The 19,197-nt window shown below is 35.0% G+C and overlaps 1 pseudogene; it reads left to right on the forward strand.

Moving 5' to 3' along the window:
• The first annotated feature begins 254 nt into the window (after positions 1-254).
• Positions 255-921, forward strand: LOC116597085 (annotated as a pseudogene).
• Positions 922-19,197: the final 18,276 nt, after the last annotated feature.

Consider the following 19,197-nt stretch of genomic DNA (forward strand, 5'->3'; position numbering starts at 1 on the left):
TCAGGTCAGGAGATAGCCTAATCAAATCAATGGTAATAAATCAGTTACAAAACTCCCACTTCTGGTTCAAAAGTAGAGATTGGACTAACATTCTTGAGTTATCTTTGCCAGCTCTAAATACCTTTGAGCACTCACATACTGGACCAACTAAGCCAAAGAATTAATGATGCTATGACTCTAGTGGGCTCTGATGACTTCAATCTGGACTCTGTCATTTTAAGGCAACTTTTGTCCCTCCTCCCCCCATGTGTTTCATGGAGAGCAGGAGGTGCCTGGCTGCTCTGCGAAGATGCCTCAGCACCTTTGTCCTGCCCCGTTTGCCCTGCTGGCTGGCGTTTTCTCCCTTCACTCAGGGGGACAGTTGGAGTGAGGATGAAGTGGATGACAAGGACAGATGCAACCAAGTGGCCCCCAACCTATGGGTGGAGTTCTCAGCCAGGGTGTCATCAGAGCCTAGGAAGGGTTCATTACTTCAGTGGGACTGAGACGGGTCTCCGGGTCTGACCGATCAGTACAACAGCATTTTCTCGATGGATGCGGGTGGCCAAGCCGTAGGTGGCCAGTCCATCCAGTTCCTCTCAGTTCTCTGTGCTATTCGCCATCCTTCTTCTCGTCATTGCCTACCTGATCATAAAAGAGTTAACATGCTGACAATTTGAAGAATAAAGATGACATACATATTGGGCTACTAGGATTCTGGACTCTACTTAAAATATCTCTATCAGCAGGATTCTCTTGCTGTAGATTTTCTTGGACAGTGACTTATTTTGACTCTTTTGAGCCAGGAATGTTTCCTCCTACCTCTCTTTCACCTGTCAGATTCAAGAAACTGACCAGACATTCTTTCCACATGGGTTAAATACCATGGCAATTTTGAATGATATTCTAGCTGCTCTTAACTATAGCATCGTCCTCATGTAAACCCACACCAAAGCAAAAATTTTGGCAAAACTTAGTCATGATTATTCTGTAAGAAGAGGGAAGAACAGCATTTGCCTACTCATTAAAGACCAAGACCAAGAAACCTGCTATTCATTGTGTGGTTCATATATGTGTCATATCATTGTCATTATGGAGGACTTCCTGTTTGTTTTTGTTTTGTTTTTTTATGGAGGATTTTCTTTTTTTTCTATTTTTTTTATTTTTTTATTTTTTATAAACATATAATGTATTTTTATCCCCAGGGGTACAGGTCTGTGAATTGCCACGTTTACACACTTCACAGCACTCACCATAGCACATACCCTCCCCAATGTTATGGAGGATTTTCTTAAGCATCATTCTAGAGCCTAGGCATCAAGAATATCTGAGTATTAAGTTTCAAGTAACATCTTAAAATTGTAAGATATTTACCTCATCTTTTTACTTTTTGTGTGTGTTGTCCTTATAAATTATAGAAAACACTTTAATGGAAATCAAACATGAAAATTTGAATACAGGACAATGCCTACTTTTCTATGTGTAATACTACATTTTTGCTAAGAAATGCTAGTAGTGCTATTCAATTGCAATAGAAATACTTATTTATTCATTATATTAGGATAGCTAGGAAAGCAAAAAATACATATTACTTTGACATTTTATAGAAGCTACTGTCACTTTATTTTACTTTATTTTAAAGATTTTATTTATTTATTTATTTATTTGACAGAGAGAGGGATCACAAGTAGGCAGAGAGGCAGGCAAAGAGAGAGGGAAAAGTAGGCTCCCTACTGAGCAGAGAGCCCAATGCAGGACACCATCCCGGGACCCTGAGATCGTGACCTGAGCCAAAGGCAGAGGCTTAACCCTCTGAGCCCCCCAGGTGCCCTTAGAAGCTACTTTTAAATCAGAATAGTTTTTAATAATAATTAAATCAATAGAAGGTACATTATATATTTTTTATTTATTCATTTATTTATTTAGAGTTAGACCCATGCCCAGCATGGAGCCCAATGTGGGGTCTGAACCCAAAACCCAGTGATCAAGACCTGAGATTAAGTCAGACTGCTTAACTGGCTGAGCCACCCAGTCACCCTGAGGTGCATTTGTGTTTTTTAATGGGGTATAATTCCTTATGTATTTGGTTTTGGTGTTTTGTTTTGTTTAGTTTTTACATATTTTCCTATGTAAATATTTTCTATGTGAATATTTTAAATATTTTCCTATGTAAATATGTTTTTACATATTTTCCTACTACATATTGGATTTGTAAGTATCTGACTCTTGATTTCAACTCAGGTCAAGATCTCAGAGTCTTGAGATCCAGCCCTGCCTCAAGCTCCATGCCCAATGGGGAGTCTGCCTGAGGTTCTCTCCTTCTCTCTCTACCCTCCCCCTGCTCTCTTTCTTTCTCTCTCCCTCTCTCTCTCTCTCTCCCTCAAATAAATAAATAAATAAATCTTTTTAAAAAAATCTATAACGATTGTCAATAACCTGTAAGATATAATTCAAAAATCTTCTCTTACAAAACTCATTGCCACTTCCCCATAGCTAAGCTTTTCAGGCCCGTTCCCCAATACCCCCCTAACATGTCCAAAAACCACTCATGCCAAACTATTTTCTCTTTTCCAAACACACCTTGCATCCCACACCCTTTACCTTTGTTTACTTTTTTCTCAGCCCCAAACCTTCCATGCCACTTATCTCTCCCTGGAAAGATCTTTTTAAAAAAATATTAAAGATAAATACTGTCTCTACTCTGGAGTCTTGACATGTTTTTCTCTAGTAATTATCCGTTCACTCATCTGACTTTCCTCAGTACATTAAGTATACAGTAGTGGAGTATTAAAATAAAACATATTACATTGTGTGTGTTTTTTTTTACATTGGATGTGTTTTTACTTCCTAGGGAAAGGAGTCTGGTCCTAGCCACTTTTATTCCCAGCATGCTAAATCAAGAATTGAATCTAGATTTATTAAATAAATGAACTAACAAATTAATGAAAGTTTGAATGTACTATCTCTCCTCTCTCTCATTTTTTTACCCTTAACATTGAATTGGTCATAAGCTCCTATTTATTTTACTTTCAGATTGTCTCCTCAACCCATTCTTCCTTCTTTCCTCCATTTTCATTGCTTTGGTGGAACACCTAGATGCAAAGGGACATAACATTGTTTAATCAAATGATGTAACAAGAGACTTTTGATTTTTTTTTAATATTGTATGGGAATTAAGGAAAGGAAGAAAAGTGTTAATGTCTTAACACTGTCACTTGAGTTAGATTCCACATTTGACTATCAAAACTAAATGAACAATAAAATGATCATTGGAATCTTAAAAAGATAATATTTTTTGTGGTCCATAGGAAGTTCGGGATTATCTAATTATTGGACATGCAATTGTACTTCATGTTGAGTTATTCTAATATATTTAAGTTTCATCATTTCCCTTAGTTGACTTCACTACCGTCTCATTAGGAACCATCAAATAATACCTTTTTGACCATATTTCAAGCAAAGTCAATGCTACTTTAACCAACTTTCTAATGTTTGTTAGCTCATCATAACTCTTCGAGTTGTGTCTTTGTAAATGTTTATATGTGCTTAACATTATTAAGCACATTCATGTGATGATAAAAATAATATCATAAAAACTTAGGTAAAGACAAATCTCAGAGAACTCTATGCACTTATTTTCAAAATTACAGAATTTTATTTTATTTTATTTTTTAAGATTTTATTTATTTGACAGAAAGAGCAAGTACAAGTAGGGGGAGTGAAAGGCACAGGGAGAGAGGTAGGCTCCCTGCTGAGCAAGGAGGCCCATGTGGGACTCAATCCCAGGACCCTGGGATCATGATCTGAGCCGAAGGCAGTCGCTTAAGCAACATCACTTAAACAGTATCCCGAAATTACAAAATTTTAAACGATGTATAGGAAGCATCTGATTTCATGGCTTTAAATTTCTGTCCCAAGTAGATTTTCCACCACATTTACCAAATACAAACTATAATCCAGCTGGCCTATCTGCTACATATTCAAATTAGTGGATTCATTAAATATATGCCTGTTGTCATTGGTATTAAACACAACACAAGAAAAAAAAAACAGCAGTTATGTAAAGCAGACTCAAAATAGACTTTTAGCCAAAATACCGCACTCCTTTCCAAAGTTCAGAAAAGGAGAAAATTGTTTACCTTCATTAATTACCAAATTAATGAGAAATTATAACTTATTCAAATGGTCAGCAAACAAAAAATATAAAATATTAATCATGCAGAACCATATCAGTTTGTTCAACCAAAAAGTTCATTTGATTTTTTTAAACATCTGCATATAAGTGTTTATCTGTTTACACAGTATTATATTGTACATTCTAATCTACAGTTCTGCACTGCAGTAATTAGAAAGAATAGTCACACTTCCTGTATAATATACTACTATTTTTGTGTGGAATTCGAGTTAAAACTCTATCTAAGATTCCTTTTTCCAACCATGACTGAGTAACCAGTACTAGATTAACTATTCTGGTTTAAAAAACTATAAAGCTGAACAAAATAGATGAAGCATCAGATGACACATTTTTGGTGACAGGTAACACAGAACAGTAATCTATGAGACTGAAATGAGTCCCTCATTCCCCAGATTTTGGTGTGGAAACACTTTTCAAACTATTGCACAAAGACGTGGAGCCCAGGCATAACACAACAATCTCCTTTATGCAGAAATTAATGAAACTATAAGAATTGTGTAAAAATGAAAAGGGTACATAATACCTAAAATGATCTTGAAAAATAAGAACAAAATTGGAAAATTCACATTATCTGATTTCAAAATTTACAGTAATCAGGACACCATGACATTGGCTCAAGGTTAGACAAATAGACCAATGGAATAAAACAAGAGAATCTATAAATAGACACACATTTATATGATCAATTGATTTTTATACACATCAAAGTAATTCAATGGAGAAAGAGAAGTTCTTTCAACAAAAGGTATTGGAACAACCGGATATTCCTATGGAAAAAACCTAACTTCAAATGTGTCTCTCACAGTTCTTGAAAATTATTTCAGGAAGGATGATAGATCTCAACACAAAAGCTATTATAGGGTCCTAGAAATTCTTCATAGATTCTAATAAAAACCCTTTTTTAAAATATAAGTACTGCACATATTTTCTAAAATCCATGAATGTCTATTCACTTCACTTTTACATCACTTTCTTAATGGTATCTTTGATAACCAGAAGTTTTCAATTTTTATGAAGTCTAATTTATTATCTTATCCTTTTATGATTTGTGCTTTCTATGTCTTACCTAAGAAATATTTGACTCCAAGTTTACGAATATATTCTCTATGTTTTCTTTACAATGTAGAGGTTCAAATTTTTAGAAAGGTTTTAGATATGACATCTTAAAGTTTGATCTAAAATAAACTACATGTACTCTTGCTTAATTTTCTTGTATATCCTAACAACAAACATTATAGAGCATTAAAATAAAACTAAACTGGCTCAGTTGGTAGAGCATGTGACTCTTGATTTGGGGGTCATGAATTCAAGCCCCATCCTGGGTGGAGAGAAATCTGACATAGTAAATGCCCAGACTTGTGCTAGGTTTGGGAACACAAAGATGAATGAGACACAACTTAAGCCCTCAAATACCTTAGCTATTGAAATAGCTCTCAAATATTCTGAATGAAGCCAATTTTACTGGGACATGACCCACAGCCAATCTTCCTGACTCTCTAATCTTCCTGACTCTTGATTTACAAACAAATTTGGAGAACATTATGCACTAATTTTCTTTAGTAAGAGAGCTATAAATGAATTATTTTAAATTAAAATTCATCTGTACTTTATAGTCTCTAAATGTATTGCTGCATAGTGTTTGATTATATAAGCAGCTCAAAATCGATAAATCATTGATAAAATGACATCAAAAATAGTGATTTCTTCTAACCTAAAATCGAGAATAGCAGCAAGTTAGCCACAGTACCACAAGGAGTAAGAACCTAAAAACAACATTTCCCAGACATCTTGGCAGCAATTTTCTGTTTTAAATTCTAAGAGAGGTACTCAAAATGTGGAAGATTGAAGAGAAGGAGAAGCATTATTCTCCTCCAGAAGCAATGCGTGTAACATATGTTTCTCAGACCATGAATGCAAATAGCTTGTGTTGGAGTTGATCCAGAAGCAGGAGTGGGAAAATCAACAAGGGAAGGGAATAAAGCCAATAAAAGGACACTGACATGTGGATTACACTGTACTCAACTAGAGTTCAGTCCTGTTGGAGACCCTCTAAGAGAATACGTAGAACAGATTTCAGGGAGAAAATTGAGGAGTAACAAATAAAAAGTAGAAAAATAAACTGGAAAAGAATGGTGTCAAAGAAGCCAAGGAAAAAGGAAATTTCAAAACTAACCACAGTATCAAACGGAACAAAATTGGCAAGAAAGATAAGGTCCTAAAGTGTCTTTGAAATGGGCATTGATGGGGTCATTGATAATTGAAACAAAGGCATTTTCAGTGGTACAAAATTTGGGACAAAATTTGACTGAAGCAGGTTGAAATTTAGAAATCTAGCTGTGAAAGTGAGCAGAGATTAGGAGAGGCTGCTAGGAAAAAATATATAAATGTTAATGTATTATAAATTCTATAACAGATACTTATTCATTTACTTATGTATACTTATGTATAGTTCACAAAAACACTATATAAAACACATATATAGATGTGTTTATATATTATATAAAAACACAAAAATGTTACGTAAATATAAATACAAATAACTAAGATTTTTATATGCAACATTTCATCAGGCTTTTAGGACTTTATTATGCTTAGTGAAATGGGATAATGTTCTCTTGATTTATTAGTTTATCTGAGTACTCATTTTAAATGTACAACTTTTCCTCATACTTAATAACATTAAATAAAAAATTGAGCTCCTTTATATACTCTAAACATTTGGCTTCTGTGTTTTTTCCATGCTAAAAGTGACAAAGCTTTTAATACATGAGAAAGGCTACTAAAAGCTTAGAAATGCTTGTACTAATTGAGAATTTGTCAGTATGTTACCCTTGGATGCATGTGGATAAGTCACACTGGTATTAGGAGAATAACAAAAATGCAAAGCAATAAGGCTTTACAGTCTTTTATTTTTTAACACAATTCATGGCTCATGGATACGCTACCTCTTAAAATGTGAATTTAGAAAATCCTATTCTGAGCATAGTGGAAGCAGCTTCTTTTTTCCTGTATTAGAATTTACATCTGCAGTACTATCTAAAATAATTCCATAGGTCTTCATTCAACCAACAGCACAAGAGCCTATGCTAAACATCAGAGATATGAGCATCAAGAAGATACGCCTTGGAGTAAGTTTTTCAAACCAGAGCTTGAGAACAATTAGAGTTTCATTAAATCAGTATATTGGGTTGCACCAATGTTTCTAAAGAAATGGAATGGAATGGAAGATATCAGAGTATATTTCCCTCAGCAAATATAAATATTGTTTGAAGAAATTTTAATTTCGGTTTTATAGGTAACTCACATAAAAGGTATTTCTTATGATACCTGAAGGCAAAAAGATTTGAAAGCTATTGTTATAGACTATTTCATAATCCAGGGTGGTGGCTGAGGGAAAAGGGAGCTGTTTGATGATAAAATGTAAAGAGAGCGTTTCAATGTAATAATATAAGTGCTATGGTAAAATGATATTCAGAGCTCTATGGAAGCTGGAGAAAAGGCATTTATTTAATCTAGCCTATAAGGTAATAGGTACTTTTAAGAAAAAAATAAATGCATATGTCTACCAATTATACTATTCAACAACACAAGGCTTTTTGTTAAATAAAGTTCTAAACCTGTTACATAAAAACAATTTGAAGTACTACTCTTAGAAATACTGTCATGCCTTATAAAATACTGTACGATACCGCTTAGGTACTAAGCTACAATAACATGTCTTTAAGTGGACTTAGGGGAAAAAAAAGTTATATAACTTTTATCCACGAATTTTTAGAGCTTACTTTTGAAGTTATAGTTATATAATATATGTTAAAACAAACATATTATTCACATTTGGATACATTTCAAATTGATTTTTAGCTTCATATTAAAGAAAAAAAAGTACAGGTCAAGAATGCAACATACATATTTAAAACAGCCTCTGAGGAGTAGAGTGTTTCAGGTTTCAGGAACCCCTTACACAGTAACGAGTCACAATTCCACCCTCGGTTCCAGACCTGCGTCTTCCAGTATTGAGTATTGTGGGAATTCCGAATTCCCACAAATACCTCAAATTCAACATATCACATAAATTTTTATTCAAAAATAAGATCCCCGTCATGGTGCCTGGCAGGCTTGGTTGGTGGAGCATGGCACTGTTGATATTGGAGCCGTGAGCTTGAGCCCCACATCACGTGTAAAGCTTACATTAAAATAATAATAAGAAGAAGATTCTCTATGTGCCTGACCTGGTTAATGACATTGTCATCTAACGAGTTACTTGAGCTAGGAACCTAGTAGTTACCTTAAATTCCTTCCTCTCCATTAAATATCATTTCCAATTAGTTAATGAAATTGGTGGGTTTTCCAAACTTAATTTACCCCTGTTGACCCTGAGGGCACAGTTCTGTCCGAAGCTATGATTTTTCATAACCAAACCCTTTTTCCTGCAGTTGTAACTTTCCTTTTACCATCAACGCTTCAAGACTCAACACAAATGTTACCACATGGTTTCACGCTTATCTTTTTTTTTTTTTTAAGATTTTATTTATTTATTTGACAGAGAGAGATCACAAGTAGGCAGAGAGGCAGGCAGAGAGAGAGGAGGAAGCAGGCTCCCTGCTGAGCAGAGAGCCTGATGCAGGCCTCGATCCCAGGATGCTGAGACCATGACCTGAGCCGAAGGCAGCGGCTTAACCCACTGACCCACCCAGGCGCCCCTCATGCTTATCTTTTTATCTGAACTTTTGATATTTTCTTTTCTAAAATCCTGGAATTATTAGTAGAGGCAAAGTTAATTATTACCTCTTCTGTATTCCAATTGACTCTTGTTTTATTCTATTTATCATATAACAATTTTATTAATATATGAATTATTACATTATGATACAATATTTCATAATTTTTGTTTTTATCTCCACCTAGATCATGAAACTTCAAGGTTTGGGACTTTATTTACCATTGTATCCTGAACTTGTAACATGGTCTAAAACCTAGGAAATGGATTTAGTAATAACGATTATTGAGTAAATAAGTCAACATAAGACAAAAGCACAAATATCATTTTGATTGTTATTTTAAATACTGCCTTTCCTCCAAAGAGTCCATGATAATAATATGTGATCATTAGGCTACATCCAAATTAAACTTGAAGATGATTATCATTGTCACATGCTTATATATATACAAAACCTTACAGTTACTACATTATTTCTGTTTTTTTCAGTATTAGAGGGACCAATTTCAACTTTGTCAGGATCCTTTTATATCACTATGCATTTTGCATCATGGGATATCCTTTTTCAGTATGGAAAAGCAAGTGAGGGGAACAGAAAAAAAGACTAATTTGGCATGCATTGATCTTGGCACAAATATGATTTCTCTTCCTGACTTGGTTAACTGTTTCTTCAGTATTTTGCTCAAAATCCATATACTAGACTATAATTTATAAGATTCACATTTTCCAGCCCTGAAAACCTAAATTGTTTGTCTCTAGTTGCTTATTTTAAAAAAAAGCAAAGTTCTGGGTGCCCGGGTGGCTCAGTAGATTAGACATCTGCCTTTGGCTCAGGTCATGATTCCAGGGTCCTGAGATCAAGCTCCACATCAGGCTCCCTGCTCCACAGAGAGCATGCCTCTCCCTCTCCCTCTGCTGGTATGTCTCTCAAATTGATAAACAAAATCTTTTTTAAAAAAATCAAAGTCAGGGTGCCTGGGTGGTTCAGTGGGTTAAAGTCTCTGCCTTCCTCTCAGGTCATGATCCCAGGGTCCTGGGATGGAGCCCCACATCAGGCTCTCTGCTCAGTGGGGAGCCTGCTTCTCCCTCTCTCTCTGTCTGCTGCTCTCCCTGCCTGTGATCTCTGTCTATCAAGTAAATAAATAAAATCTTCTCTAAAAAACTCAAATTTGGGGCACCTGGGTGGCTCAGTGGGTTAGGCCGCTGCCTTCGGCTCAGGTCTTGATCTCTGGGTCCTAGGATCAAGTCCCGCATTGGGCTCTCCGCTCAGCGGGCAGCCTGCTTCCCTCTCTCTCTCTCTGCCTGCCTCTCTGCCTACTTGTGATCTTTCTCTGTCAAATAAATAGATAAAATCTTTGGGAAAAAAAATCAAATTTGCTTATCTAGGCTTTCGTAACTTCTCACATTCTTCAGCATTCCTCAAAAGTTTTGGACAGTTCTTTAATCACATGTAAGAAAAGAAAAATTCATGCATTTTTAAAAATATAAGTCAATCAGCCCCAAAGTATGAATTCATTGAAGTGACTATACTTTTAATTTATTACCAATTTTCAATTTCCTCTTAGTTATGTTTGCTTCTTAATTTGGAGGCCTTTCCCTTTTAATATGTAAAACAGGAGCAAAATACAGATTGAGTACTTGCACTTTTTCCTAACCTCTGTAAATACTACACCAACAACTCCAAATGGCAAACCTGTCTTTACTTCATGTTCCTTCTCCTTCTTGCTTCAAAATATGCTTTAATTCCATATTTTAATTATTTGTAGGATATTTCAAAAAGCGAATTTATTATGAACTTAATCTTCCTCATTACCACTTTATAAACCCCTACCACTCTTGGTATTCATTTTCTTCCCATCTTCTATACAAAGCCTTTAAGTCTCCTTGTGACATGTTATTCACATTGGTTTCTTCCGTAGCAGTTCCCTATTCATTATCTGTGGAACACACTGTAGATACATTCTGCATTTCCTTTCAAACTTCCCAAACATCTCAAGCCACATTTTCAGTTAAGTCTCCAACCATGGTTTCATGCAAAATTTTTTTCTGCAATTTTTGAAATTTTCTTTTCTAAAATCCACTCTCTATACTGGACTATGCTTAGCATTTTTCTCAAGGTGCACATCTATTCCCCATCATCAACCAAATCTTTCTTATTTAGAATTAATCATAAGCAATTCCCCTTAGTCTCTTTTGACCTTTCCAGAGATGAGATTATGAGAAAAATGTGGCAAGAATTTATCAGAAGATCAGCTGTTACAGAATTTGATTTCTTCAAGAAACAGAGATGGGGGTGACAGTGATACATTCATAATAACTCTGAATTAGTTTCAGAAGCTTTTAGACAACGCTCTACTACTTGTTATTTGTGTGACTTTAAGAAAGTTATTTATCTCTGATCCTGTTTTCTCATCTGTAAAATTTAGTTATAAATACTTTCTACAGTTGTTATGAAGATCAAATGAAATAATATGAATTTAATTAGCATACGGCAGACAACATAATATGGATAATATACACTATAAAATGTTATGTTGTTGCAAATGGCAGGATTTCTTTCTTTTTAAGACTGAATACTATTTCGTTATTCTTTATCCATTCATCTATCGATGACCACTTAGGTGGTATTCTAAGCCCAATAAAAACAATCTGTTCTTGTAGGCAGAATTCTAAAATGGCCATCGAATTGTATGTTAACTGATTGGAATTTAAATAAAAACTTTTTTTAAAAGTTCGGTAGAACTCACCTGTGGAAAATTTTTTAAGTAAAAAATAAAAATAAATTAAAAATAAAAAATAAAATGGCATCGAGATTCACAGACCATCATGTACACACATACCTTCTCTCAAATATTTTTTTAAATATTTTATTTACTTTTTTTTTTTTTTCTCTTTTTTAGAGAGAGAGATCACAAGCAGGGGGAGGGGTAGAGACAGGAGTAAGCAGGCTCCCCACTGAGCAGAGATCCCAATGTGGGGCTCGATCCCAGAACCCTGAGATCATGACCTGAGCCAAAGGCAGAGGCTTTAACCCACTGAGCCACCCAAGTGCCCCATTTTATTTATTTATTTGACAGAGAGAGATCACAAGTAGGCAGAGAGGCAGGCAGAGAGAGAGAGAGAGAGGGAAGCAGGCTCCCTGCTGAGCAGAGAGTCTGACTCAGGACTCGATGCCAGGACCCTGAGATCATGACCTGAGCCGAAGGCAGTGGCTTAACCCACTGAGCCACCCAGGCACCCCCTTCTCTCAATTATTTAATGAAACACTAATCTAGATGTGATGGCATTTTATAGATATAATTAGACCCCAAGTCAGTTGACCTAAAAATTAGGAAATTACCCTCACTGAGTTTGGCCTACACAGATAAGCTTTTTTTTTTTTTTTTTTAAGATATTATTTATTTATTTGAGATAGAGCGACAGTGAGAGTGAGAGCACAGCAGAAAGAGAAGCAGGCTCTCCACTGAGCAGAGCTCAATCCCAGGACTCCGGAATGATGATCTGAGCTGAAGGCAGACACTCAATGGACTGAGCCACCCCTGCACCACAAATCAGGTAAGCTCTTAAAAGGCACCAGTTTCCTCCTGGCAAGAGATGCAGAGCATCAGAAGGATTTGTGTGAGAGAGATTCTCTTTCACTGGGTTTGAGTATAGAGAGCCACATAGCAAGGAATTTGGGTCACCTATGAGAGTTGAGAGAAGCCCCTGAGTGACCATCAACACAAAAATGGGGATCTCAGTCTTACAAGCACAAAAAACTGAATCTTGCCACATCCACATGAGCTCCAGATGAGAACACAGCTGAGCCAACATCTTGAACTGGAAAATGAGTTGAGTTATGCCCAGCCTTCTGATTTACAGAACTGTGAGTTCATCAATGGGTGTTTTTTAAGTTATTTAGTTTAAGGAAATTTGTTGCACAGCATTAAAAAACTAATACACTGATGTAAAGTGTTCCTTATTTGAATTTTGCAATTCAGAAAAGCAAAGTTTCCTAGGCCCATCGTTGTAGTTGATCAAAGACCCAAAACAAGACAATGCCTTTCTTGACTCTGTTCAAATCCCATAACAAAACAGCTTTATATTATAAAAAATAATGTATTTATAGGGTAAAATTGCCTCTTAAAACAAATACATAAACAAAATCTTCACTGTACTGATCTTTTTCTTGCTTTATAAAGAATCTTTCTTACCTACCATAAAAATGGGTTAATTTTATTTATGAATTTAACAAAAAAGGTATATTTTATTCAAAAGAACTCAACTATCAGTTCTGACATACTTTCTAAATGACATATTAATATTTCATGTGTTTAATTTTAATACTGCTGAAATAATCACTAATATTACAATTTATTGTTTTTTTACGATTTTATTTATTTGAGAGAGAGAGCAGAAACGTGTGGAGGGTCAGAGGGGGATCCCGATGTGAGGCTTGATCTCCGGACCCTGGGATCATGACCTGAGCTGAAGGCAGACACTTAACTGACTGAGCCATCCAGGTGCCCCTACAATTTATTCTTTAATCCTACTTCTTTACGGGAAATTTTAGATTAATATTCTGACAGAAACCACTGCTCTGTAGGCAGAACTTAAAAAAGGGAAAGAGAAATCTATTCAGTTTGCCTTGTAAAATATTCTGAGGAATCTCTTTTAAACCCACTTAAACAATGAGATATCCACATTTAGAATTTCAGCAGTTTTTATTCTTTTAATGATTGTTTCAGTGTTGATGTTACTAAAATAAAGAAAAAACATTAAAATTACCATGACAAACTAGTAACATTATTTACTTTACAAAAGATGGTGGCTGCCATCTTTTGGACTATCTGAGCATTGTGCTTTCAAAAAGAACAAACAAATTGGGCCTTCAGCCTTCAAATTGCTAAAATTTCTTCAAGAAAGAAATAAGACAAGTTATAATATGATTTTTATTTACATAATTATTTTACTAAAAAGCTGGCTTATGAAACATTTATGTATGTGATTAAATTTTCCTGGATGTGTTTAAAGAGGTTTATCCAAACAGAAAGGAAAAAAGTATATATATAAAACCTTAAACTTTATGCTTTTATTTAAATTATTACTTGAGGGACACCAGAGGGGGGGCAGTTGGTTAAGTGTCAGACTCGGTTTCGGTGCAGGACCTGATCTCAGTGCATTGAGATAAAGCTTGCATTGAGCTCCACACTCCGGTGGCGTCCAGTTGAGGTTCTGTCTCCTTCTCCCTCTGCTCCTCCTGCTCATGTTTTCTCTCTCTCAAATAAATAAATAACTCAAACAACTCCACGTAGTGACTCTTCTGTCTTGTTATATAGTTATGGCAACACCATTGACCACTTTTATCCTTAATAATTTTGTTAGTAAGATGCCAAGTTTGATTCAGTTCTTTTGAAACTAGTTGATAATGTGAATCAAGAGATGAATAATTATTGCTTCTCTCTATATATATAATTAGAATCAGGTTTATTTTTATATTATGGACATCATACATCTAAGACTAATAGGACAAAGAGAAAGCTTAATTATTAGAATAAAACTACAGTGCAGGTAAATAAATTCATTTTAAAGAAGTTTATGATAAAACTCACAGGTTCATCTTTTTGATACTCATGATTGCTTCTGATCATCTTCATGATCATACATTCATGATTGCATCTGTTTATATTTTTTAATTTTTTAATATTAATTGTATTAATATTAATTACTATTTTCTGAAGGTTAAGGAGAAAGTATTTGAGATGTCTCAATCTCTAAATACATAGTTTTACCTAGAAAATGTTGAAAGAACAAGACTCTAAAAATTAGAATAATGGAACATAAAAACAAAGCCATTTATCTCTCATTTAAAAAGGAATCTTATAAAAACCTACAAATAACTAAATTTAAATTCTTAAGTGATTCTGCTTTTCAAAGTAATAAGTGTTAATAAACTCAGACATCAAAATCCTTTTGAGCTCACTATATGTGTGAAAAGTAGAAATCTTTGTTGGCAATTAGTAAATAGCAGTAATGGTATGAAAATAAAAGAACATTTTGTGACTCTTTAAAACCTTGGTTTTCTATTTTTAATGTGTTCTATTAGACAATTTGAGAAAGTAAAAAGAACACCATTTAATTGCTTCTGAGGTTGTGAAAATTGCTTGGGCATTTGAAATGAACTAACTTTGAAGTAATTGTTATTATCTTGTTAAGGATTGCATGTACATGTAATTCATAATTATTAACTCTTTCACGAGTCAGATCATCTAGGATGAGATTATAGAAAAAGTAAGGAATTCTGGGTCTCATACACAAATAATTTGAATTTGGACTCATTATTCAAGTAGTAAAATCCATATTGTTTGATTTCTTAATTCTCTAGACAAAAACCTCAAGGGAAATTATAAATATGCAGGAAGCATAAAATATGTTAATACAAATAGAATTCCAACAATTGTCACCAAGAGAGAAGAAATTTGTTGGTGTCTCTGGCTGAGTTGTAAACTCCTTACGACACCTGGTGGTTACTGTTGAAAAGGCAAGTAATATCCTTGTGCTTCCAAGAGAGCAGATGCCAGCCACCTGTGGCTGTAAAGCACTTGAAATGTGTGTAGCCCAAATTGAGATGTGATGTTCAAAGACTTAATATGAAAAAAAATGTATAATATCTCATTAATAATGTTCTAAATTGATTACATGTGGATAATATTCTGATTATATTGGTTAAATAATATTATTATTAAAATTAACTTCTCTTGTTTCTATTTGCTTTTTCTTTATGTGGCTATGAAAAGTTTTAAAGTTATCCATGTGGTCCACATTTATGGTTTGGATTATAATTATTAGTACTATGATAGCATCTAAACCTTAGATATTACTATAAAGGTACTATAAAATTTCTTAGCTCATTTGTGAAAATAGAAAAAATATTTGTAATTTAGGATTGATAGATATGGTAGGCAGAATTTTTTATTTTTATTATTTTTTATTTAAATTCAGTTTGCCAACATATAGCAAGTACATCATTAGTTTTTGATCTAGTGTTCAATGATTCATTAGTTGCATATAACACCCAGCATTCACTGCCAATGATCCACATCCTTGTGTAACCCCCTCCGTCATTAGTGTAGGAACTGTAAAAATGATGAGATATCATTCTTTTGATTAAGGACAGTAGATGGCAAAAATGAAGGGATTTTACAGATGTAATTAAGGTCCTTAATTAGTTGACCTTCAGTTAATCAAAACGGAGATTATTCTGGTGAGCCTGCCCTAATCAGAAGAACCCTTAAAAGAGACTCAAGGTATCAGTAGACCCTATTCTATTGGCCTAGAAACAAACTGGCATGTTATGGAGAGAGCCATGTGGCAGGGAATGGCAGGAGTCTCTAGGGACTGGAGAACTCAGATCCTCAGCTGTAAAAAAGAGTTCTGCCAACAACCAGTGAGCTTGGAAGAGGACCCAAACCTCAGATGAGCTGCAGCTCTATCTGACTGCATCCTCACAGTCTTCTGAGACTTTGAGACAGAGGACCCTAGCTAAGCTATTCCTGGATTCCCAACACACAGAAACTGCAAGATCATAAATATTGTTGTTTTAACTACAAAGTTTGTGATAATTTATTATACAACATTAGACAACTAATATATTATACCTCAAGCCATGTTTTTACTTTACTTTCTGTGTTATGATCACATGAATAATAGCAATATTAGTAATAACAGCTTTTTTTCCCCTGAAGACATGCTCATCATAAGAAGTCAAAACCTGCAATGAAAACTGTAACTTTACCATAGCACACACTAAATTGTAATTTTATTGTTGCATGCATTTTATCAGAGCATATAAGTGGAAATAGAAATAAATACAAGAAAATTATATAAAGTCTAATATAAACCTCTCAACAGAGCTGTGCTATGATGCAAATTATAGTAGCCCCAACCCAGAGCTATTTTAAATTTAAAACAGTGACACATTCTTTTTTCTTCATCATTTAGTGCTGTTTTGGCGCTCAAGGTCACTAGACTTTCAAAGTTAAGGAGACAAATGTGTGCTGGTAAAGAGAAATCCAGGGTACGTGTAGAGGTAAAACTAGTCCTAAGGAGCTCATACCTAAGTTAGGACCTCTAAACAGAAGTTTTAATGATTTGGAAGTTTATCTAGTATCAGAGATCTTTCACTCTGCTGCCTTGAATTCCCCAAATTTATAGCATAGTCTTGACCCACATTTCCTCAAGTTGTAGATTAGCTCAAAGAGTAGTGGCACCACGAAGACCTCTGCCCTGTAGCCTTGCCAATGATTCTGTGACTCCAGCTTCTCCAATCAGCTTACTATTCATCAAGCTCACCACATTTTTCCTACGTTCTCAAGCCTTTGTGCACACAATTTGCTTTTCCTGGAATGAATTTACCATTGCTTCCATGCCTGGAAAAGGTCATCTCTCCTGTGAAGATTTCCCATCACCTTGAGTTGACTTCCTGAATAGCTTCTGTTTTTTTCCAGTTAGTTTCTTTTATTCCAGGAGGCCAAGTAGCAGAACAAGTATGGCAACATTGGGTGGCAATTTTGTGATTTATTAGCTACACTGATTTCATCAGAGTCAGTGAGTAAAGACACAAGTTTGCAAAAAAGTTCTCAAGTACATAGGTTTAGATATACAAACTTATACAAAAAATAAAAACTCCTTCTCTGTTTCCTTCTTTCATCACTTCCCTTGAGATTACACTAGACCCACTCCTTGGTTTCTCCCATTTGCATCTTATTAAAATATAGGACATTATCTGTCCCTTACTTGTTTTATCTCCCTCATGTCTGCCAGTATCTGGCCAAAGGGTCTATTTTCTCACTATCCTTGTATTTTGGCTTCTAATTTTTATAAGAGGTTTTCTTTCTTAAATTACTTTTTACTATGTCAACACATTTCCAAATACAGTAACATCTACTTTTATATCATATTACATTTCTTGTCACCTTAAGATAGAGTTAATTGTTCTTAGCATTATAGTTTCAGAACACTTTGTAGACTTCTATTACAGAATTACCATATGGTATAGTACCTTCCTCATGTCTATATTGTGGGGGCCAATGGCAGGCTGACTCAAGATGGGCCACTTTGGCACGAAGACTATTTAGAGTTAAAGAGTAATCAAAACCTAGCTCTTTATCTCCCCTTCAACAGCCTCAATCTCTAAAAAGCAACAAAACAAAATAAAATACACTATGTAACTTAGCTTAATTAAAGCATTTAAGACAAACGTGTTATCACTAATAGTAAATTTTTTTTTAAGATTTTTATTTATTTATTTGACAGATAGAGACCACAAGTAGACAGAGAGGCAGGCAGAGAGAGAGGAGGAAGCAGGCTCCCCACTGAGTAGAGAGCCCGTCATGGGGCTCCATCCCAGGACCCTGAGATCATGACCTGAGCTGAAGGCAGAGACTTTAACCCACTGAGCCATCCAGGCACCCCTAATAGTAAACTTCTTATCCCTCTGCAGTAAGCTGATGTTTTAGATGGCTGACCCAGTGGGGATGGTGGAAGGAGAGGACTGGGCATGAGGAGGTTAAAACAGTTTGTGTTACTCCCCCTCCAGCACCCATAGTGACTTAACCATTGTCATTAACTAAGATTTCAGAGTCAGAACTTCTTCAATGATTTTTTTTAAAACTGCAAAAAAATGTGACTTTCCTTTAGGTGAAGTTGACCTTGTAGATTTGCAGAAAAAGAAGAAAGTAAGAGGAGGTAAAAGGAATATAGTTCATGGTGGGGTGGGGGGAGACTAAAAATACACCCCCTTCCACACTGAAGGTCATGAGTACCCTTGAGGTGTTTTGGTTAGCTTCACTTCTCATTACTGGTGATATTTACTTTGATAATTATAGTATAGAAATGTTTTTAAAAGTGAACATTTTTCGACTCCTGTATTTATCTGAGTTGTTATCTCTGTATGAGCTTAGCTATTGTTTGAGCCTGTCTCAACCAAGTTTATTGGCAATTGAAGTCTATTTGCCAACAACTTAAGGAGCACTCATTTTAAACTAAAGTACACCCCAATCCTTAGATGCAATCCTTCCTCACGGTTCATAAAGCCGAATCAATAGAATCATTCAAATCCAAGGTTAACTCTTATCTTGGAACCAAGCTCATTCCTATTGATTAAACTTTTTTGCCTTATTATAAAGAACAAAAGGACCTTGGGAGGACTGCAGGAAGAAAAGCACCATAAATAATCTGTTTATGACCCTTTGAAATACCAGTTAATTCATATAATTTTTACTTCTATCTTAATTCCAATATACTAAGGTGTCTTCTTATATATTAA

Source organism: Mustela erminea, chromosome 8, assembly GCF_009829155.1.
Source record: "Mustela erminea isolate mMusErm1 chromosome 8, mMusErm1.Pri, whole genome shotgun sequence".
Lineage (NCBI taxonomy): Eukaryota > Metazoa > Chordata > Mammalia > Carnivora > Mustelidae > Mustela > Mustela erminea.